The sequence below is a fragment of the Carassius carassius genome, chromosome 1, assembly GCF_963082965.1.
Source record: "Carassius carassius chromosome 1, fCarCar2.1, whole genome shotgun sequence".
Lineage (NCBI taxonomy): Eukaryota > Metazoa > Chordata > Actinopteri > Cypriniformes > Cyprinidae > Carassius > Carassius carassius.
The window spans coordinates 4609979-4631065 of record NC_081755.1 but is presented as its reverse complement, the minus strand read 5'-3'; the positions used below and the strand labels follow the sequence as shown (position 1 = coordinate 4631065).

The following is a 21087-nucleotide window of genomic DNA, read 5'->3' as shown; positions in this document are numbered from 1 at the left end:
GTAGACTAGAAACTTCCAGGAAGGTCTGATGGAGCTGGCTGGAGCGAAACTCTACCTGACAGGGGCCCTCCAGGACAGAGTTTGGACACCCCTGGCTTAGAGTGTTCTCTGTTTGTTTTAGCCATGCCTGTTGCTGGGGAATACAGATTGAACAAGCAGAGCTCTTGTTCAACAGCCTGAAAGGCTATTAGTTCAGCCAACTCATCAAACGTTCCAGGTATGGAGTTCTGTCTCGCTGTGTGAATACCATTTGCAAACTCCGACAGCATATGACTGGAAAGCCATTTTGGTGGCATTTTGTGGCGCTCCTAGAGAGAGTTTTGATCAGGACCTCCCTTCACACACAGGCCTCTACCACCCGGAAAACAAAACATGAACACTCCGCGTACACGCCACAGCAAACTTAAGCTGACACAAACATTCACTTAGCACCCTTTGTCTTCTTTTAACACAAGACGACTCGCAAAGCTGTTCACTCTCAAAAGGGGCTACAGACGCTGCTCCACGCATGCGTCAGCGGACACGTGTGCTAAATTCTGTGCTTGCCGACATGGCTGTGAAAAGCTTCTTTCGTCCCTGGGTGGGCTTGAACCACCATCCTTTCGGTTAACAGCCGTACGCGCTAGCCTATTGCGCCACAGAGACTGGCGGTGTCTGCTCCTGTGGGTAACGGTCACAAAAGAATTTGAAGCTGGGCGCGTCTCACAGGTTAACTGCAAAACTAGTCCTGCGTAAGCAATCTGAGTTCAAGAGAATGACACCCGTTGGGAGGGGCGAGAGAGAGCTATAGGGGCACGCCCAACGTGTGGCTAAACCCACGACCCTGAGATTAAGAATCTCATGCTCTACCGACTGAGCTAGCCGGACGAATGTAGTCAAATGATCAAGGCTGACTGCTGTTTTGATAAGTGCCAAACATTTCATGCGCAAAACGGAGCCTCGCTTCTCGCACAGGCTGACAAAACATCCCGCGGGTAAGGTTGGGGTAAAGCCTAGCGGTAGGCTTAGAGCACGGGTGTCCCTACTCTATCCTGGAGGTTCCTTGTCCTGCCGAGCTTGGCTCCAAGCACAAAGAAACACACCTGAAGCTGCTGATCCCGCTCTCACCACGGAGACTAGAAACTTCCAGGCAGGTCTGATGGAGCTGGCTGGAGCGAAACTCTACCTGACAGGGGCCCTCCAGGACAGAGTTTGGACACCCCTGGCTTAGACTGTTCTCTGTTTGTTTTAGCCATGCCTGTTGCTGGGCAATACAGATTGAACGAGCAGAGCTCTTGTCCAACAGCCTGAAAGGCTATTAATTCGGCCAACTCATCAAACGTTCCAGGTATGGAGTTCTGTCTCGCTGTGTGAATACCGTTTGCAAACTCCGACAGCATATGACTGGAAAGCCATTTTGGTGGCATTTTGTGGCGCTCTTAGAGAGAGTTTTGATCAGGACCTCCCTTCACACACAGGCCTCTACCACCCGGAAAACAAAACACGAACACTCCACGTACACGCCACAGCAAACTTGAGCTGACACAAACATTCACTTAGCACCCTTTGTCTTCTTTTAACACAAGACAACTCGCAAAGCTGTTCACTCTCAAAAGGGGCTATGGACGCTGCTCCACGCATGCGTCAGCGGACACGTGTGCTAAATTCTGTTCTTGCCGACAAGGCTGTGAAAAGCTTCCTTCGTCCCTGGGTGGGCTTGAACCACCATCCTTTCAGTTAACAGCCGAACGCACTAGCCTATTGCACCAGAGAGACTGGCGGTGTATGCTCCTATGGGTAACGGTCACAAAACAATTTGAAGCTGGCCGCGTCTCACAGGTTAACTGCAGCACTAGTCCTGCGTCAGCAAACTGAGGTCAAGAGAATGACACCCGTTGGGAGGGGCGAGAGAGAGCTATAGGGGCACGCCCAACGTATGGCTCAAACCCTCGACCCTGAGATTAAGAATCTCATGCTCTACCGACTGAGCTAGCCGGACGAATGTAGTCAAATGATCAAGGCTGACTGCTGTTTTGATAAGTGCCAAACATTTCATGCGCAAAACGGAGCCTCGCTTCTCGCACAGCCTGACAAAACATCTCGCGGGTAAGGTTGGGGTAAAGCCTAGCGGTAGGCTTAGAGCACGGGTGTCCCTACTCTATCCTGGAGGTTCCTTGTCCTGCCGAGCTTGGCTCCAAGCACAAAGAAACACACCTGAAGCTGCTGATCCCGCTCTCACCACGGAGACTAGAAACTTCCAGGCAGGTCTGATGGAGCTGGCTGGAGCGAAACTCTACCTGACAGGGGCCCTCCAGATTAAGAGTCTCATGCTCTACCGACTGAGCTAGCCGGGCGAATGTAGTCAAATGATCAAGGCTGACCGCTGTTTTGATAAGTGCCAAACATTTCATGCGCAAAACGGAGCCTCGCTTCTCGCACAGGCTGACAAAACATCTCGCGGGTAAGGTTGGGGTAAAGCCTAGCGGTAGGCTTAGAGCAGGGGTGTCCCAACTCTATCCTGGAGGTTCCTTGTTCTGCCGAGCTTGGCTCCAAGCACAAAGAAACACACCTGAAGCTGCTGATCCCGCTCTCACCACGGAGACTAGAAACTTCCAGGCAGGTCTGATGGAGCTGGCTGGAGCGAAACTCTACCTGACAGGGGCCCTCCAGGACAGAGTTTGGACACCTCTGGCTTAGACTGTTCTCTGTTTGTTTTAGCCATGCCTGTTGCTGGGGAATACAGATTGAACGAGCAGAGCTCTTGTTCAACAGCCTGAAAGGCTATTAGTTCAGCCAACTCATCAAACGTTCCAGGTATGGAGTTCTGTCTCGCTGTGTGAAGACCGTTTGCAAACTCCGACAGGATACGACTGGAAAGCCATTTTGGTGGCATTTTGTGGCGCTCCTAGAGGGAGTTTTGATCAGGACCTCCCTTCACACACAGGCCTCTACCACCCGGAAAACAAAACACGAACACTCCGCGTACACGCCACAGCAAACTTAAGCTGACACAAACATTCACTTAGCACCCTTTCTCTTCTTTTAACACAAGACGACTCGCAAAGCTGTTCACTCTCAAAAGGGGCTACGGACGCTGCTCCACGCATGCGTCAGCGGACACGTGTGCTAAATTCTGTGCTTGCCGACATGGCTGTGAAAAGCTTCTTTCGTCCCTGGGTGGGCTCGAACCACCATCCTTTCGGTTAACAGCCAAACGCGCTAGCCTATTGCGCCACAGAGACTGGCAGTGTCTGCTCCTGTGGGTAACGGTCACAAAATAATTTGAAGCTGGGCGCGGCTCACAGGTTAACTGCAGCACTAGTCCTGCGTCAGCAAACTGAGGTCAAGAGAATGACACCCGTTGGGAGGGGCGAGAGAGAGCTATAGGGCACGCCCAACGTGTGGTTCAAACCCACGACCCTGAGATTAAGAATCTCATGCTCTACCGACTGAGCTAGCCGGACGAATGTAGTCAAATGATCAAGGCTGGCTGCTGTTTTGATAAGTGCCAAACATTTCATGCGCAAAACGGAGCCTCGCTTCTCGCACAGGCTGACAAAACATCCCGCGGGTAAGGTTGGGGTAAAGCCTAGCGGTAGGCTTAGAGCACGGGTGTCCCTACTCTATCCTGGAGGTTCCTTGTCCTGCCGAGCTTGGCTCCAAGCACAAAGAAACACACCTGAAGCTGCTGATCCCGCTCTCACCACGGAGACTAGAAACTTCCAGGCAGGTCTGATGGAGCTGGCTGGAGCGAAACTCTACCTGACAGGGGCCCTCCAGGACAGAGTTTGGACACCCCTGGCTTAGACTGTTCTCTGTTTGTTTTAGCCATGCCTGTTGCTGGGCAATACAGATTGAACGAGCAGAGCTCTTGTCCAACAGCCTGAAAGGCTATTAATTCGGCCAACTCATCAAACGTTCCAGGTATGGAGTTCTGTCTCACTGTGTGAATACCGTTTGCAAACTCCGACAGCATATGACTGGAAAGCCATTTTGGTGGCATTTTGTGGCGCTCTTAGAGAGAGTTTTGATCAGGACCTCCCTTCACACACAGGCCTCTACCACCCGGAAAACAAAACACGAACACTCCGCAGCAAACTTGAGCTGACACAAACATTCACTTATCACCCTTAGTCTTCTTTTAACACAAGATGACTCGCAAAGCTGTTCACTCTCAAAAGGTGCTACGGACGCTGCTCCACGCATGCGTCAGCGGACACGTGTGCTAAATTCTGTTCTTGCCGACAAGGCTGTGAAAAGCTTCCTTCGTCCCTGGGTGGGCTCGAACCACCATCCTTTTGGTTAACAGCCGAACGCGCTAGCCTATTGCGCCACAGAGACTGGCGGTGTATGCTCCTATGGGTAACGGTCACAAAACAATTTGAAGCTGGCCGCGTCTCACAGGTTAACTGCAGCACTAGTCCTGTGTCAGCAAACTGAGGTCAAGAGAATGACACCCGTTGGGAGGGGCGAGAGAGAGCTAAAGGTCACGCCCAACGTGGGGCTCGAACCCACGACCCTGAGATTAAGAGTCTCATGCTCTACCGACTGAGCTAGCCAGGCGAATGTAGTCAAATGATCAAGGCTGACCGCTGTTTTGATAAGTGCCAAACATTTCATGCGCAAAACGGAGCCTCGCTTCTCGCACAGGCTGACAAAACATCTCGCGGGTAAGGTTGGGGTAAAGCCTAGCGGTAGGCTTAGAGCAGGGGTGTCCCAACTCTATCCTGGAGGTTCCTTGTCCTGCCGAGCTTGGCTCCAAGCACAAAGAAACACACCTGAAGCTGCTGATCCCGCTCTCACCACGTAGACTAGAAACTTCCAGGCAGGTCTGATGGAGCTGGCTGGAGCGAAACTCTACCTGACAGGGGCCCTCCAGGACAGAGTTTGGACACCCCTGGCTTAGAGTGTTCTCTGTTTGTTTTAGCCATGCCTGTTGCTGGGGAATACAGATTGAACGAGCAGAGCTCTTGTTCAACAGCCTGAAAGGCTATTAGTTCAGCCAACTCATCAAACGTTCCAGGTATGGAGTTCTGTCTCGCTGTGTGAATACCGTTTGCAAACTCCGACAGCATATGACTGGAAAGCCATTTTGGTGGCATTTTGTGGCGCTCTTAGAGAGAGTTTTGATCAGGACCTCCCTTCACACACAGGCCTCTACCACCCGGAAAACAAAACACGAACACTCCGCATACACGCCACAGCAAACTTGAGCTGACACAAACATTCACTTAGCACCCTTTGTCTTCTTTTAACACAAGACGACTCGCAAAGCTGTTCACTCTCAAAAGGGGCTACGGACGCTGCTCCACGCATGCGTCAGCGGACACGTGTGCTAAATTCTGTTCTTGCCGACAAGGCTGTGAAAAGCTTCCTTCGTCCCTGGGTGGGCTCGAACCACCATCCTTTCGGTTAACAGCCGAACGCGCTAGCCTATTGCGCCACAGAGACTGGCGGTGTATGCTCCTATGGGTAACGGTCACAAAACAATTTGAAGCTGGCCGCGTCTCACAGGTTAACTGCAGCACTAGTCCTGTGTCAGCAAACTGAGGTCAAGAGAATGACACCCGTTGGGAGGGGCGAGAGAGAGCTAAAGGGCACGCCCAACGTGGGGCTCGAACCCACGACCCTGAGATTAAGAGTCTCATGCTCTACCGACTGAGCTAGCCGGGCGAATGTAGTCAAATGATCAAGGCTGACCGCTGTTTTGATAAGTGCCAAACATTTCATGCGCAAAACGGAGCCTCGCTTCTCGCACAGGCTGACAAAACATCTCGCGGGTAAGGTTGGGGTAAAGCCTAGCGGTAGGCTTAGAGCAGGGGTGTCCCAACTCTATCCTGGAGGTTCCTTGTCCTGCCGAGCTTGGCTCCAAGCACAAAGAAACACACCTGAAGCTGCTGATCCCGCTCTCACCACGGAGACTAGAAACATCCAGGCAGGTCTGATGGAGCTGGCTGGAGCGAAACTCTACCTGACAGGGGCCCTCCAGATTAAGAGTCTCATGCTCTACCGACTGAGCTAGCCGGGCGAATGTAGTCAAATGATCAAGGCTGACCGCTGTTTTGATAAGTGCCAAACATTTCATGCACAAAACGGAGCCTCGCTTCTCACACAGGCTGACAAAACATCTCGCGGGTAAGGTTGGGGAAAAGCTTAGCGGTAGGCTTAGAGCAGGGGTGTCCCAACTCTATCCTGGAGGTTCCTTGTTCTGCCGAGCTTGGCTCCAAGCACAAAGAAACACACCTGAAGCTGCTGATCCCGCTCTCACCACGGAGACTAGAAACTTCCAGGCAGGTCTGATGAAGCTGGCTGGAGCGAAACTCTACCTGACAGGGGCCCTCCAGGACAGAGTTTGGACACCCCTGGCTTATACTGTTCTCTGTTTGTTTTAGCCATGCCTGTTGCTGGGGAATACAGATTGAACGAGCAGAGCTCTTGTCCAACAGCCTGAAAGGCTATTAGTTTAGCCAACTCATCAAACGTTCCAGGTATGGAGTTCTGTCTCGCTGTGTGAATACCGTTTGCAAACTCCGACAGCATATGACTGGAAAGCCATTTTGGTGGCATTTTGTGGTGCTCTTAGAGAGAGTTTTGATCAGGACCTCCCTTCACACACAGGCCTCTACCACCCGGAAAACAAAACATGAACACTCCGCGTACAGGCCACAGCAAACTTGAGCTGACACAAACATTCACTTAGCACCCTTTGTCTTCTTTTAACACAAGACGACTCGCAAAGCTGTTCACTCTCAAAAGGGGCTACGGACGCTGCTCCACGCATGCGTCAGCGGACACGTGTGCTAAATTCTGTTCTTGCCGACAAGGCTGTGAAAAGCTTCCTTCGTCCCTGGGTGGGCTCGAACCACCATCCTTTCGGTTAACAGCCGAACGCGCTAGCCTATTGCACCACAGAGACTGGCGGTGTATGCTCCTATGGGTAACGGTCACAAAACAATTTGAAGCTGGCCGCGTCTCACAGGTTAACTGCAGCACTAGTCCTGTGTCAGCAAACTGAGGTCAAGAGAATGACACCCGTTGGGAGGGGCAAGAGAGAGCTAAAGGGCACGCCCAACGTGGGGCTCGAACCCACGACCCTGAGATTAAGAGTCTCATGCTCTACCGACTGAGCTAGCCGGACGAATGTAGTCAAATGATCAAGGCTGACCGCTGTTTTGATAAGTGCCAAACATTTCATGCGCAAAACGGAGCCTCGCTTCTCGCACAGCCTGACAAAACATCTCGCGGGTAAGGTTGGGGTAAAGCCTAGCGGTAGGCTTAGAGCAGGGGTGTCCCAACTCTATCCTGGAGGTTCCTTGTCCTGCCGAGCTTGGCTCCAAGCACAAAGAAACACACCTGAAGCTGCTGATCCCGCTCTCACCACGGAGACTAGAAACTTCCAGGCAGGTCTGATGGAGCTAGCTGGAGCGAAACTCTACCTGACAGGGGCCCTAAAGATTAAGAGTCTCATGCTCTACCGACTGAGCTAGCCAGGCGAATGTAGTCAAATGATCAAGGCTGACCGCTGTTTTGATAAGTGCCAAACATTTCATGCGCAAAACGGAGCCTCGCTTCTCGCACAGGCTGACAAAACATCTCGCGGGTAAGGTTGGGGTAAAGCCTAGCGGTAGGCTTAGAGCAGGGGTGTCCCTACTCTATCCTGGAGGTTCCTTGTCCTGCCGAGCTTGGCTCCAAGCACAAAGAAACACACCTGAAGCTGCTGATCTCGCTCTCACCACGTAGACTAGAAACTTCCAGGCAGGTCTGATGGAGCTGGCTGGAGCGAAACTCTACCTGACAGGGGCCCTCCAGGACAGAGTTTGGACACCCCTGGCTTAGAGTGTTCTCTGTTTGTTTTAGCCATGCCTGTTGCTGGGGAATACAGATTGAACGAGCAGAGCTCTTGTCCAACAGCCTGAAAGGCTATTAGTTCAGCCAACTCATCAAACGTTCCAGGTATGGAGTTCTGTCTCGCTGTGTGAATACCGTTTGCAAACTCCGACAGCATATGACTGGAAAGCCATTTTGGTGGCATTTTGTGGCGCTCTTAGAGAGTTTTGATCAGGAACTCCCTTTACACACAGGCCTCTACCACCCGGAAAACAAAACATGAACACTCCGCGTACACGCCACAGCAAACTTGAGCTGACACAAGCATTCACTTAGCACCCTTTGTCTTCTTTTAACACAAGACGACTTGCAAAGCTGTTCACTCTCAAAAGGGGCTACGGACGCTGCTCCACGCATGCGTCAGCGGACAAGTGTGCTAAATTCTGTTCTTGCCGACAAGGCTGTGAAAAGCTTCCTTCGTCCCTGGGTGGGCTCGAACCACCATCCTTTCGGTTAACAGCCGAACACGCTAGCCTATTGAGCCACAGAGACTGGCGGTGTATGCTCCTATGGGTAACGGTCACAAAACAATTTGAAGCTGGCCGCGTCTCACAGGTTAACTGCAGCACTAGTCCTATGTCAGCAAACTGAGGTCAAGAGAATGACACCCGTTGGGAGGGGCAAGAGAGAGCTAAAGGGCACGCCCAACGTGGGGCTCGAACCCACGACCCTGAGATTAAGAGTCTCATGCTCTACCGACTGAGCTAGCCGGGCGAATGTAGTCAAATGATCAAGGCTGACCGCTGTTTTGATAAGTGCCAAACATTTCATGCGCAAAACGGAGCCTCGCTTCTCGCACAGCCTGACAAAACATCTCGCGGGTAAGGTTGGGGTAAAGCCTAGCGGTAGGCTTAGAGCAGGGGTGTCCCAACTCTATCCTGGAGGTTCCTTGTCCTGCCGAGCTTCGCTCCAAGCACAAAGAAACACACCTGAAGCTGCTGATCCCGCTCTCACCACGGAGACTAGAAACTTCCAGGCAGGTCTGATGGAGCTAGCTGGAGCGAAACTCTACCTGACAGGGGCCCTCCAGATTAAGAGTCTCATGCTCTACCGACTGAGCTAGCCAGGCGAATGTAGTCAAATGATCAAGGCTGACCGCTGTTTTGATAAGTGCCAAACATTTCATGCGCAAAACGGAGCCTTGCTTCTCGCACAGGCTGACAAAACATCTCGCGGGTAAGGTTGGGGTAAAGCTTAGCGGTAGGCTTAGAGCAGGGGTGTCCCAACTCTATCCTGGAGGTTCCTTGTTCTGCCGAGCTTGGCTCCAAGCACAAAGAAACACACCTGAAGCTGCTGATCCCGCTCTCACCACGGAGACTAGAAACTTCCAGGCAGGTCTGATGGAGCTGGCTGGAGCGAAACTCTACCTGACAGGGGCCCTCCAGGACAGAGTTTGGACACCCCTGGCTTAGACTGTTCTCTGTTTGTTTTAGCCATGCCTGTTGCTGGGGAATACAGATTGAACGAGCAGAGCTCTTTTCCAACAGCCTGAAAGGCTATTAGTTCAGCCAACTCATAAAACGTTCCAGGTATGGAGTTCTGTCTCGCTGTGTGAATACCGTTTGCAAACTCCGACAGCATATGACTGGAAAGCCATTTTGGTGGCATTTTGTGGCGCTCTTAGAGAGAGTTTTGATCAGGACCTCCCTTCACACACAGGCCTCTACCACCCGGAAAACAAAACACGAACACTCCGCGTACACGCCACAGCAAACTTGAGCTGACACAAACATTCACTTAGCACCCTTTGTCTTCTTTTAACACAAGACAACTCGCAAAGCTGTTCACTCTCAAAAGGGGCTATGGACGCTGCTCCACGCATGCGTCAGCGGACACGTGTGCTAAATTCTGTTCTTGCCGACAAGGCTGTGAAAAGCTTCCTTCGTCCCTGGGTGGGCTTGAACCACTATCCTTTCGGTTAACAGCCGAACGCACTAGCCTATTGCACCAGAGAGACTGGCGGTGTATGCTCCTATGGGTAACGGTCACAAAACAATTTGAAGCTGGCCGCGTCTCACAGGTTAACTGCAGCACTAGTCCTGCGTCAGCAAACTGAGGTCAAGAGAATGACACCCGTTGGGAGGGGCGAGAGAGAGCTATAGGGGCACGCCCAACGTATGGCTCAAACCCTCGACCCTGAGATTAAGAATCTCATGCTCTACCGACTGAGCTAGCCGGACGAATGTAGTCAAATGATCAAGGCTGACTGCTGTTTTGATAAGTGCCAAACATTTCATGCGCAAAACGGAGCCTCGCTTCTCGCACAGGCTGACAAAACATCTCGCGGGTAAGGTTGGGGTAAAGCCTAGCGGTAGGCTTAGAGCACGGGTGTCCCTACTCTATCCTGGAGGTTCCTTGTCCTGCCGAGCTTGGCTCCAAGCACAAAGAAACACACCTGAAGCTGCTGATCCCGCTCTCACCACGGAGACTAGAAACTTCCAGGCAGGTCTGATGGAGCTGGCTGGAGCGAAACTCTACCTGACAGGGGCCCTCCAGATTAAGAGTCTCATGCTCTACCGACTGAGCTAGCCGGGTGAATGTAGTCAAATGATCAAGGCTGACCGCTGTTTTGATAAGTGCCAAACATTTCATGCGCAAAACGGAGCCTCACTTCTCGCACAGGCTGACAAAACATCTCGCGGGTAAGGTTGGGGTAAAGCCTAGCGGTAGGCTTAGAGCAGGGGTGTCCCAACTCTATCCTGGAGGTTCCTTGTTCTGCCGAGCTTGGCTCCAAGCACAAAGAAACACACCTGAAGCTGCTGATCCCGCTCTCACCACGGAGACTAGAAACTTCCAGGCAGGTCTGATGGAGCTGGCTGGAGCGAAACTCTACCTGACAGGGGCCCTCCAGGACAGAGTTTGGACACCTCTGGCTTAGACTGTTCTCTGTTTGTTTTAGCCATGCCTGTTGCTGGGGAATACAGATTGAACGAGCAGAGCTCTTGTTCAACAGCCTGAAAGGCTATTAGTTCAGCCAACTCATCAAACGTTCCAGGTATGGAGTTCTGTCTCGCTGTGTGAATACCGTTTGCAAACTCCGACAGGATACGACTGGAAAGCCATTTTGGTGGCATTTTGTGGCGCTCCTAGAGGGAGTTTTGATCAGGACCTCCCTTCACACACAGGCCTCTACCACCCGGAAAACAAAACACGAACACTCCGCGTACACGCCACAGCAAACTTAAGCTGACACAAACATTCACTTAGCACCCTTTCTCTTCTTTTAACACAAGACAACTCGCAAAGCTGTTCACTCTCAAAAGGGGCTACGGACGCTGCTCCACGCATGCGTCAGCGGACACGTGTGCTAAATTCTGTGCTTGCCGACATGGCTGTGAAAAGCTTCTTTCGTCCCTGGGTGGGCTCGAACCACCATCCTTCTGGTTAACAGCCAAACGCGCTAGCCTATTGCGCCACAGAGACTGGCAGTGTCTGCTCCTGTGGGTAACGGTCACAAAATAATTTGAAGCTGGGCGCGGCTCACAGGTTAACTGCAGCACTAGTCCTGCGTCAGCAAACTGAGGTCAAGAGAATGACACCCGTTGGGAGGGGCGAGAGAGAGCTATAGGGCACGCCCAACGTGTGGTTCAAACCCACGACCCTGAGATTAAGAATCTCATGCTCTACCGACTGAGCTAGCCGGGCGAATGTAGTCAAATGATCAAGGCTGACTGCTGTTTTGATAAGTGCCAAACATTTCATGGGCAAAACGGAGCCTCGCTTCTCGCACAGGCTGACAAAACATCTCGCGGGTAAGGTTGGGGTAAAGCCTAGCGGTAGGCTTAGAGCAGGGGTGTCCCAACTCTATCCTGGAGGTTCCTTGTCCTGCCGAGCTTGGCTCCAAGCACAAAGAAACACACCTGAAGCTGCTGATCCCGCTCTCACCACGGAGACTAGAAAAATCCAGGCAGGTCTGATGGAGCTGGCTGGAGCGAAACTCTACCTGACAGGGGCCCTCCAGATTAAGAGTCTCATGCTCTACCGACTGAGCTAGCCGGGCGAATGTAGTCAAATGATCAAGGCTGACCGCTGTTTTGATAAGTGCCAAACATTTCATGCGCAAAACGGAGCCTCACTTCTCGCACAGGCTGACAAAACATCTCGCGGGTAAGGTTGGGGTAAAGCCTAGCGGTAGGCTTAGAGCAGGGGTGTCCCAACTCTATCCTGGAGGTTCCTTGTTCTGCCGAGCTTGGCTCCAAGCACAAAGAAACACACCTGAAGCTGCTGATCCCGCTCTCACCACGGAGACTAGAAACTTCCAGGCAGGTCTGATGGAGCTGGCTGGAGCGAAACTCTACCTGACAGGGGCCCTCCAGGACAGAGTTTGGACACCTCTGGCTTAGACTGTTCTCTGTTTGTTTTAGCCATGCCTGTTGCTGGGGAATACAGATTGAACGAGCAGAGCTCTTGTTCAACAGCCTGAAAGGCTATTAGTTCAGCCAACTCATCAAACGTTCCAGGTATGGAGTTCTGTCTCGCTGTGTGAATACCGTTTGCAAACTCCGACAGGATACGACTGGAAAGCCATTTTGGTGGCATTTTGTGGCGCTCCTAGAGGGAGTTTTGATCAGGACCTCCCTTCACACACAGGCCTCTACCACCCGGAAAACAAAACACGAACACTCCGCGTACACGCCACAGCAAACTTAAGCTGACACAAACATTCACTTAGCACCCTTTCTCTTCTTTTAACACAAGACGACTCGCAAAGCTGTTCACTCTCAAAAGGGGCTACGGACGCTGCTCCACGCATGCGTCAGCGGACACGTGTGCTAAATTCTGTGCTTGCCGACATGGCTGTGAAAAGCTTCTTTCGTCCCTGGGTGGGCTCGAACCACCATCCTTCTGGTTAACAGCCAAACGCGCTAGCCTATTGCGCCACAGAGACTGGCAGTGTCTGCTCCTGTGGGTAACGGTCACAAAATAATTTGAAGCTGGGCGCGGCTCACAGTTTAACTGCAGCACTAGTCCTGCGTCAGCAAACTGAGGTCAAGAGAATGACACCCGTTGGGAGGGGCGAGAGAGAGCTATAGGGCACGCCCAACGTGTGGTTCAAACCCACGACCCTGAGATTAAGAATCTCATGCTCTACCGACTGAGCTAGCCGGGCGAATGTAGTCAAATGATCAAGGCTGACTGCTGTTTTGATAAGTGCCAAACATTTCATGGGCAAAACGGAGCCTCGCTTCTCGCACAGGCTGACAAAACATCTCGCGGGTAAGGTTGGGGTAAAGCCTAGCGGTAGGCTTAGAGCAGGGGTGTCCCAACTCTATCCTGGAGGTTCCTTGTCCTGCCGAGCTTGGCTCCAAGCACAAAGAAACACACCTGAAGCTGCTGATCCCGCTCTCACCACGGAGACTAGAAAAATCCAGGCAGGTCTGATGGAGCTGGCTGGAGCGAAACTCTACCTGACAGGGGCCCTCCAGATTAAGAGTCTCATGCTCTACCGACTGAGCTAGCCGGGCGAATGTAGTCAAATGATCAAGGCTGACCGCTGTTTTGATAAGTGCCAAACATTTCATGCGCAAAACGGAGCCTCACTTCTCGCACAGGCTGACAAAACATCTCGCGGGTAAGGTTGGGGTAAAGCCTAGCGGTAGGCTTAGAGCAGGGGTGTCCCAACTCTATCCTGGAGGTTCCTTGTTCTGCCGAGCTTGGCTCCAAGCACAAAGAAACACACCTGAAGCTGCTGATCCCGCTCTCACCACGGAGACTAGAAACTTCCAGGCAGGTCTGATGGAGCTGGCTGGAGCGAAACTCTACCTGACAGGGGCCCTCCAGGACAGAGTTTGGACACCTCTGGCTTAGACTGTTCTCTGTTTGTTTTAGCCATGCCTGTTGCTGGGGAATACAGATTGAACGAGCAGAGCTCTTGTTCAACAGCCTGAAAGGCTATTAGTTCAGCCAACTCATCAAACGTTCCAGGTATGGAGTTCTGTCTCGCTGTGTGAATACCGTTTGCAAACTCCGACAGGATACGACTGGAAAGCCATTTTGGTGGCATTTTGTGGCGCTCCTAGAGGGAGTTTTGATCAGGACCTCCCTTCACACACAGGCCTCTACCACCCGGAAAACAAAACACGAACACTCCGCGTACACGCCACAGCAAACTTAAGCTGACACAAACATTCACTTAGCACCCTTTCTCTTCTTTTAACACAAGACGACTCGCAAAGCTGTTCACTCTCAAAAGGGGCTACGGACGCTGCTCCACGCATGCGTCAGCGGACACGTGTGCTAAATTCTGTGCTTGCCGACATGGCTGTGAAAAGCTTCTTTCGTCCCTGGGTGGGCTCGAACCACCATCCTTCCGGTTAACAGCCAAACGCGCTAGCCTATTGCGCCACAGAGACTGGCAGTGTCTGCTCCTGTGGGTAACGGTCACAAAATAATTTGAAGCTGGGCGCGGCTCACAGGTTAACTGCAGCACTAGTCCTGCGTCAGCAAACTGAGGTCAAGAGAATGACACCCGTTGGGAGGGGCGAGAGAGAGCTATAGGGCACACCCAACGTGTGGTTCAAACCCACGACCCTGAGATTAAGAATCTCATGCTCTACCGACTGAGCTAGCCGGGCGAATGTAGTCAAATGATCAAGGCTGACTGCTGTTTTGATAAGTGCCAAACATTTCATGGGCAAAACGGAGCCTCGCTTCTCGCACAGGCTGACAAAACATCTCGCGGGTAAGGTTGGGGTAAAGCCTAGCGGTAGGCTTAGAGCAGGGGTGTCCCAACTCTATCCTGGAGGTTCCTTGTCCTGCCGAGCTTGGCTCCAAGCACAAAGAAACACACCTGAAGCTGCTGATCCCGCTCTCACCACGGAGACTAGAAAAATCCAGGCAGGTCTGATGGAGCTGGCTGGAGCGAAACTCTACCTGACAGGGGCCCTCCAGATTAAGAGTCTCATGCTCTACCGACTGAGCTAGCCGGGCGAATGTAGTCAAATGATCAAGGCTGACCGCTGTTTTGATAAGTGCCAAACATTTCATGCGCAAAACGGAGCCTCGCTTCTCGCACAGGCTGACAAAATATCTCGCGGGTAAGGTTGGGGTAAAGCCTAGCGGTAGGCTTAGAGCAGGGGTGTCCCAACTCTATCCTGGAGGTTCCTTGTCCTGCCGAGCTTGGCTCCAAGCACAAAGAAACACACCTGAAGCTGCTGATCCCGCTCTCACCACGGAGACTAGTAACTTCCAGGCAGGTCTGATGGAGCTGGCTGGAGCGAAACTCAACCTGACAGGGGCCCTCCAGGACAGAGTTTGGACACCCCTGGCTTAGACTGTTCTCTGTTTGTTTTAGCCATGCCTGTTGCTGGGCAATACAGATTGAACGAGCAGAGCTCTTGTTCAACAGCCTGAAAGGCTATTAGTTCAGCCAACTCATCAAACGTTCCAGGTATGGAGTTCTGTCTCGCTGTGTGAATACCGTTTGCAAACTCCGACAGCATATGACTGGAAAGCCATTTTGGTGGCATTTTGTGGCGCTCTTAGAGGGAGTTTTGATCAGGACCTCCCTTCACACACAGGCCTCTACCACCCGGAAAACAAAACACGAACACTCCGCGTACACGCCACAGCAAACTTAAGCTGACACAAACATTCACTTAGCACCCTTTGTCTTCTTTTAACACAAGACGACTCGCAAAGCTGTTCACTCTCAAAAGGGGCTACGGACGCTGCTCCACGCATGCGTCAGCGGACACGTGTGCTAAATTCTGTTCTTGCCGACAAGGCTGTGAAAAGCTTCCTTCGTCCCTGGGTGGGCTCGAACCACCATCCTTTCGGTTAACAGCCGAACGCGCTAGCCTATTGCGCCACAGAGACTGGAAGTGTATGCTCCTATGGGTAACGGTCACAAAACAATTTGAAGCTGGCCACGTCTCACAGGTTAACTGCAGCACTAGTCCTGCGTCAGCAAACTGAGGTCAAGAGAATGACACCCGTTGGGAGGGGCGAGAGAGAGCTAAAGGGCACGCCCAACGTCGGGCTCGAACCCACGACCCTGAGATTAAGAGTCTCATGCTGTACCGACTGAGCTAGCCGGGCGAATATAGTCAAATGATCAAGGCTGACCGCTGTTTTGATAAGTGCCAAACATTTCATGCGCAAAACGGAGCCTCGCTTCTCGCACAGGCTGACAAAACATCTCGCGGGTAAGGTTGGGGTAAAGCCTAGCGGTAGGCTTAGAGCACGGGTGTCCCTACTCTATCCTGGAGGTTCCTTGTCCTGCCGAGCTTGGCTCCAAGCACAAAGAAACACACCTGAAGCTGCTGATCCCGCTCTCACCACGGAGACTAGAAACTTCCAGGCAGGTCTGATGGAGCTGGCTGGAGCGAAACTCTACCTGACAGGGGCCCTCCAGATTAAGAGTCTCATGCTCTACCGACTGAGCTAGCCGGGCGAATGTAGTCAAATGATCAAGGCTGACCGCTGTTTTGATAAGTGCCAAACATTTCATGCGCAAAACGGAGCCTCACTTCTCGCACAGGCTGACAAAACATCTCGCGGGTAAGGTTGGGGTAAAGCCTAGCGGTAGGCTTAGAGCAGGGGTGTCCCAACTCTATCCTGGAGGTTCCTTGTTCTGCCGAGCTTGGCTCCAAGCACAAAGAAACACACCTGAAGCTGCTGATCCCGCTCTCACCACGGAGACTAGAAACTCCCAGGCAGGTCTGATGGAGCTGGCTGGAGCGAAACTCTACCTGACAGGGGCCCTCCAGGACAGAGTTTGGACACCTCTGGCTTAGACTGTTCTCTGTTTGTTTTAGCCATGCCTGTTGCTGGGGAATACAGATTGAACGAGCAGAGCTCTTGTTCAACAGCCTGAAAGGCTATTAGTTCAGCCAACTCATCAAACGTTCCAGGTATGGAGTTCTGTCTCGCTGTGTGAATACCGTTTGCAAACTCCGACAGGATACGACTGGAAAGCCATTTTGGTGGCATTTTGTGGCGCTCCTAGAGGGAGTTTTGATCAGGACCTCCCTTCACACACAGGCCTCTACCACCCGGAAAACAAAACACGAACACTCCGCGTACACGCCACAGCAAACTTAAGCTGACACAAACATTCACTTAGCACCCTTTCTCTTCTTTTAACACAAGACGACTCGCAAAGCTGTTCACTCTCAAAAGGGGCTACGGACGCTGCTCCACGCATGCGTCAGCGGACACGTGTGCTAAATTCTGTGCTTGCCGACATGGCTGTGAAAAGCTTCTTTCGTCCCTGGGTGGGCTCGAACCACCATCCTTCCGGTTAACAGCCAAACGCGCTAGCCTATTGCGCCACAGAGACTGGCAGTGTCTGCTCCTGTGGGTAACGGTCACAAAATAATTTGAAGCTGGGCGCGGCTCACAGGTTAACTGCAGCACTAGTCCTGCGTCAGCAAACTGAGGTCAAGAGAATGACACCCGTTGGGAGGGGCGAGAGAGAGCTATAGGGCACACCCAACGTGTGGTTCAAACCCACGACCCTGAGATTAAGAATCTCATGCTCTACCGACTGAGCTAGCCGGGCGAATGTAGTCAAATGATCAAGGCTGACTGCTGTTTTGATAAGTGCCAAACATTTCATGGGCAAAACGGAGCCTCGCTTCTCGCACAGGCTGACAAAACATCTCGCGGGTAAGGTTGGGGTAAAGCCTAGCGGTAGGCTTAGAGCAGGGGTGTCCCAACTCTATCCTGGAGGTTCCTTGTCCTGCCGAGCTTGGCTCCAAGCACAAAGAAACACACCTGAAGCTGCTGATCCCGCTCTCACCACGGAGACTAGAAAAATCCAGGCAGGTCTGATGGAGCTGGCTGGAGCGAAACTCTACCTGACAGGGGCCCTCCAGATTAAGAGTCTCATGCTCTACCGACTGAGCTAGCCGGGCGAATGTAGTCAAATGATCAAGGCTGACCGCTGTTTTGATAAGTGCCAAACATTTCATGCGCAAAACGGAGCCTCGCTTCTCGCACAGGCTGACAAAATATCTCGCGGGTAAGGTTGGGGTAAAGCCTAGCGGTAGGCTTAGAGCAGGGGTGTCCCAACTCTATCCTGGAGGTTCCTTGTCCTGCCGAGCTTGGCTCCAAGCACAAAGAAACACACCTGAAGCTGCTGATCCCGCTCTCACCACGGAGACTAGTAACTTCCAGGCAGGTCTGATGGAGCTGGCTGGAGCGAAACTCAACCTGACAGGGGCCCTCCAGGACAGAGTTTGGACACCCCTGGCTTAGACTGTTCTCTGTTTGTTTTAGCCATGCCTGTTGCTGGGCAATACAGATTGAACGAGCAGAGCTCTTGTTCAACAGCCTGAAAGGCTATTAGTTCAGCCAACTCATCAAACGTTCCAGGTATGGAGTTCTGTCTCGCTGTGTGAATACCGTTTGCAAACTCCGACAGCATATGACTGGAAAGCCATTTTGGTGGCATTTTGTGGCGCTCTTAGAGGGAGTTTTGATCAGGACCTCCCTTCACACACAGGCCTCTACCACCCGGAAAACAAAACACGAACACTCCGCGTACACGCCACAGCAAACTTAAGCTGACACAAACATTCACTTAGCACCCTTTGTCTTCTTTTAACACAAGACGACTCGCAAAGCTGTTCACTCTCAAAAGGGGCTACGGACGCTGCTCCACGCATGCGTCAGCGGACACGTGTGCTAAATTCTGTTCTTGCCGACAAGGCTGTGAAAAGCTTCCTTCGTCCCTGGGTGGGCTCGAACCACCATCCTTTCGGTTAACAGCCGAACGCGCTAGCCTATTGCGCCACAGAGACTGGAAGTGTATGCTCCTATGGGTAACGGTCACAAAACAATTTGAAGCTGGCCACGTCTCACAGGTTAACTGCAGCACTAGTCCTGCGTCAGCAAACTGAGGTCAAGAGAATGACACCCGTTGGGAGGGGCGAGAGAGAGCTAAAGGGCACGCCCAACGTCGGGCTCGAACCCACGACCCTGAGATTAAGAGTCTCATGCTGTACCGACTGAGCTAGCCGGGCGAATATAGTCAAATGATCAAGGCTGACCGCTGTTTTGATAAGTGCCAAACATTTCATGCGCAAAACGGAGCCTCGCTTCTCGCACAGGCTGACAAAACATCTCGCGGGTAAGGTTGGGGTAAAGCCTAGCGGTAGGCTTAGAGCACGGGTGTCCCTACTCTATCCTGGAGGTTCCTTGTCCTGCCGAGCTTGGCTCCAAGCACAAAGAAACACACCTGAAGCTGCTGATCCCGCTCTCACCACGGAGACTAGAAACTTCCAGGCAGGTCTGATGGAGCTGGCTGGAGCGAAACTCTACCTGACAGGGGCCCTCCAGATTAAGAGTCTCATGCTCTACCGACTGAGCTAGCCGGGCGAATGTAGTCAAATGATCAAGGCTGACCGCTGTTTTGATAAGTGCCAAACATTTCATGCGCAAAACGGAGCCTCACTTCTCGCACAGGCTGACAAAACATCTCGCGGGTAAGGTTGGGGTAAAGCCTAGCGGTAGGCTTAGAGCAGGGGTGTCCCAACTCTATCCTGGAGGTTCCTTGTTCTGCCGAGCTTGGCTCCAAGCACAAAGAAACACACCTGAAGCTGCTGATCCCGCTCTCACCACGGAGACTAGAAACTCCCAGGCAGGTCTGATGGAGCTGGCTGGAGCGAAACTCTACCTGACAGGGGCCCTCCAGGACAGAGTTTGGACACCTCTGGCTTAGACTGTTCTCTGTTTGTTTTAGCCATGCCTGTTGCTGGGGAATACAGATTGAACGAGCAGAGCTCTTGTTCAACAGCCTGAAAGGCTATTAGTTCAGCCAACTCATCAAACGTTCCAGGTATGGAGTTCTGTCTCGCTGTGTGAATACCGTTTGCAAACTCCGACAGGATACGACTGGAAAGCCATTTTGGTGGCATTTTGTGGCGCTCCTAGAGGGAGTTTTGATCAGGACCTCCCTTCACACACAGGCCTCTACCACCCGGAAAACAAAACACGAACACTCCGCGTACACGCCACAGCAAACTTAAGCTGACACAAACATTCACTTAGCACCCTTTCTCTTCTTTTAACACAAGACGACTCGCAAAGCTGTTCACTCTCAAAAGGGGCTACGGACGCTGCTCCACGCATGCGTCAGCGGACACGTGTGCTAAATTCTGTGCTTGCCGACATGGCTGTGAAAAGCTTCTTTCGTCCCTGGGTGGGCTCGAACCACCATCCTTCCGGTTAACAGCCAAACGCGCTAGCCTATTGCGCCACAGAGACTGGCAGTGTCTGCTCCTGTGGGTAACGGTCACAAAATAATTTGAAGCTGGGCGCGGCTCACAGGTTAACTGCAGCACTAGTCCTGCGTCAGCAAACTGAGGTCAAGAGAATGACACCCGTTGGGAGGGGCGAGAGAGAGCTATAGGGCACGCCCAACGTGTGGTTCAAACCCACGACCCTGAGATTAAGAATCTCATGCTCTACCGACTGAGCTAGCCGGGCGAATGTAGTCAAATGATCAAGGCTGACTGCTGTTTTGATAAGTGCCAAACATTTCATGGGCAAAACGGAGCCTCGCTTCTCGCACAGGCTGACAAAACATCTCGCGGGTAAGGTTGGGGTAAAGCCTAGCGGTAGGCTTAGAGCAGGGGTGTCCCAACTCTATCCTGGAGGTTCCTTGTCCTGCCGAGCTTGGCTCCAAGCACAAAGAAACACACCTGAAGCTGCTGATCCCGCTCTCACCACGGAGACTAGAAAAATCCAGGCAGGTCTGATGGAGCTGGCTGGAGCGAAACTCTACCTGACAGGGGCCCTCCAGATTAAGAGTCTCATGCTCTACCGACTGAGCTAGCCGGGCGAATGTAGTCAAATGATCAAGGCTGACCGCTGTTTTGATAAGTGCCAAACATTTCATGCGCAAAACGGAGCCTCGCTTCTCGCACAGGCTGACAAAATATCTCGCGGGTAAGGTTGGGGTAAAGCCTAGCGGTAGGCTTAGAGCAGGGGTGTCCCAACTCTATCCTGGAGGTTCCTTGTCCTGCCGAGCTTGGCTCCAAGCACAAAGAAACACACCTGAAGCTGCTGATCCCGCTCTCACCACGGAGACTAGTAACTTCCAGGCAGGTCTGATGGAGCTGGCTGGAGCGAAACTCAACCTGACAGGGGCCCTCCAGGACAGAGTTTGGACACCCCTGGCTTAGACTGTTCTCTGTTTGTTTTAGCCATGCCTGTTGCTGGGCAATACAGATTGAACGAGCAGAGCTCTTGTTCAACAGCCTGAAAGGCTAT

At 52.3% G+C, this 21087-nt stretch overlaps 25 non-coding genes across 25 annotated transcripts; all 25 read right to left on the bottom strand.

The window, feature by feature from the left end:
• Window positions 1-571: 571 nt before the first annotated feature.
• Window positions 572-645, bottom strand: trnan-guu (transfer RNA asparagine (anticodon GUU)). Its single transcript has one exon. It is a non-coding gene; the product is annotated as a tRNA-Asn (tRNA).
• Window positions 646-3147: 2502 nt separating this feature from the next.
• On the bottom strand, window positions 3148-3221 carry trnan-guu (transfer RNA asparagine (anticodon GUU)). The gene has a single exon. It is a non-coding gene; the product is annotated as a tRNA-Asn (tRNA).
• A 149-nt stretch (window positions 3222-3370) lies between these two features.
• On the bottom strand, window positions 3371-3443 carry trnak-cuu (transfer RNA lysine (anticodon CUU)). The gene has a single exon. It is a non-coding gene; the product is annotated as a tRNA-Lys (tRNA).
• Window positions 3444-4246: 803 nt separating this feature from the next.
• Window positions 4247-4320, bottom strand: trnan-guu (transfer RNA asparagine (anticodon GUU)). The gene has a single exon. It is a non-coding gene; the product is annotated as a tRNA-Asn (tRNA).
• A 149-nt stretch (window positions 4321-4469) lies between these two features.
• On the bottom strand, window positions 4470-4542 carry trnak-cuu (transfer RNA lysine (anticodon CUU)). The gene has a single exon. It is a non-coding gene; the product is annotated as a tRNA-Lys (tRNA).
• Window positions 4543-5356: 814 nt separating this feature from the next.
• On the bottom strand, window positions 5357-5430 carry trnan-guu (transfer RNA asparagine (anticodon GUU)). The gene has a single exon. It is a non-coding gene; the product is annotated as a tRNA-Asn (tRNA).
• Window positions 5431-5579: 149 nt separating this feature from the next.
• Window positions 5580-5652, bottom strand: trnak-cuu (transfer RNA lysine (anticodon CUU)). Its single transcript has one exon. It is a non-coding gene; the product is annotated as a tRNA-Lys (tRNA).
• A 1169-nt stretch (window positions 5653-6821) lies between these two features.
• On the bottom strand, window positions 6822-6895 carry trnan-guu (transfer RNA asparagine (anticodon GUU)). Its single transcript has one exon. It is a non-coding gene; the product is annotated as a tRNA-Asn (tRNA).
• A 149-nt stretch (window positions 6896-7044) lies between these two features.
• trnak-cuu (transfer RNA lysine (anticodon CUU)) lies at window positions 7045-7117 on the bottom strand. Its single transcript has one exon. It is a non-coding gene; the product is annotated as a tRNA-Lys (tRNA).
• Window positions 7118-8284: 1167 nt separating this feature from the next.
• On the bottom strand, window positions 8285-8358 carry trnan-guu (transfer RNA asparagine (anticodon GUU)). Its single transcript has one exon. It is a non-coding gene; the product is annotated as a tRNA-Asn (tRNA).
• A 149-nt stretch (window positions 8359-8507) lies between these two features.
• On the bottom strand, window positions 8508-8580 carry trnak-cuu (transfer RNA lysine (anticodon CUU)). Its single transcript has one exon. It is a non-coding gene; the product is annotated as a tRNA-Lys (tRNA).
• A 2635-nt stretch (window positions 8581-11215) lies between these two features.
• On the bottom strand, window positions 11216-11289 carry trnan-guu (transfer RNA asparagine (anticodon GUU)). Its single transcript has one exon. It is a non-coding gene; the product is annotated as a tRNA-Asn (tRNA).
• Window positions 11290-11438: 149 nt separating this feature from the next.
• On the bottom strand, window positions 11439-11511 carry trnak-cuu (transfer RNA lysine (anticodon CUU)). Its single transcript has one exon. It is a non-coding gene; the product is annotated as a tRNA-Lys (tRNA).
• Window positions 11512-12680: 1169 nt separating this feature from the next.
• Window positions 12681-12754, bottom strand: trnan-guu (transfer RNA asparagine (anticodon GUU)). Its single transcript has one exon. It is a non-coding gene; the product is annotated as a tRNA-Asn (tRNA).
• Window positions 12755-12903: 149 nt separating this feature from the next.
• On the bottom strand, window positions 12904-12976 carry trnak-cuu (transfer RNA lysine (anticodon CUU)). Its single transcript has one exon. It is a non-coding gene; the product is annotated as a tRNA-Lys (tRNA).
• A 1169-nt stretch (window positions 12977-14145) lies between these two features.
• trnan-guu (transfer RNA asparagine (anticodon GUU)) lies at window positions 14146-14219 on the bottom strand. The gene has a single exon. It is a non-coding gene; the product is annotated as a tRNA-Asn (tRNA).
• A 149-nt stretch (window positions 14220-14368) lies between these two features.
• Window positions 14369-14441, bottom strand: trnak-cuu (transfer RNA lysine (anticodon CUU)). The gene has a single exon. It is a non-coding gene; the product is annotated as a tRNA-Lys (tRNA).
• A 1169-nt stretch (window positions 14442-15610) lies between these two features.
• On the bottom strand, window positions 15611-15684 carry trnan-guu (transfer RNA asparagine (anticodon GUU)). Its single transcript has one exon. It is a non-coding gene; the product is annotated as a tRNA-Asn (tRNA).
• A 149-nt stretch (window positions 15685-15833) lies between these two features.
• Window positions 15834-15906, bottom strand: trnak-cuu (transfer RNA lysine (anticodon CUU)). Its single transcript has one exon. It is a non-coding gene; the product is annotated as a tRNA-Lys (tRNA).
• Window positions 15907-17075: 1169 nt separating this feature from the next.
• trnan-guu (transfer RNA asparagine (anticodon GUU)) lies at window positions 17076-17149 on the bottom strand. Its single transcript has one exon. It is a non-coding gene; the product is annotated as a tRNA-Asn (tRNA).
• Window positions 17150-17298: 149 nt separating this feature from the next.
• Window positions 17299-17371, bottom strand: trnak-cuu (transfer RNA lysine (anticodon CUU)). Its single transcript has one exon. It is a non-coding gene; the product is annotated as a tRNA-Lys (tRNA).
• A 1169-nt stretch (window positions 17372-18540) lies between these two features.
• trnan-guu (transfer RNA asparagine (anticodon GUU)) lies at window positions 18541-18614 on the bottom strand. The gene has a single exon. It is a non-coding gene; the product is annotated as a tRNA-Asn (tRNA).
• A 149-nt stretch (window positions 18615-18763) lies between these two features.
• On the bottom strand, window positions 18764-18836 carry trnak-cuu (transfer RNA lysine (anticodon CUU)). Its single transcript has one exon. It is a non-coding gene; the product is annotated as a tRNA-Lys (tRNA).
• A 1169-nt stretch (window positions 18837-20005) lies between these two features.
• trnan-guu (transfer RNA asparagine (anticodon GUU)) lies at window positions 20006-20079 on the bottom strand. Its single transcript has one exon. It is a non-coding gene; the product is annotated as a tRNA-Asn (tRNA).
• Window positions 20080-20228: 149 nt separating this feature from the next.
• trnak-cuu (transfer RNA lysine (anticodon CUU)) lies at window positions 20229-20301 on the bottom strand. The gene has a single exon. It is a non-coding gene; the product is annotated as a tRNA-Lys (tRNA).
• Between the last annotated feature and the right edge of the window lie 786 nt (window positions 20302-21087).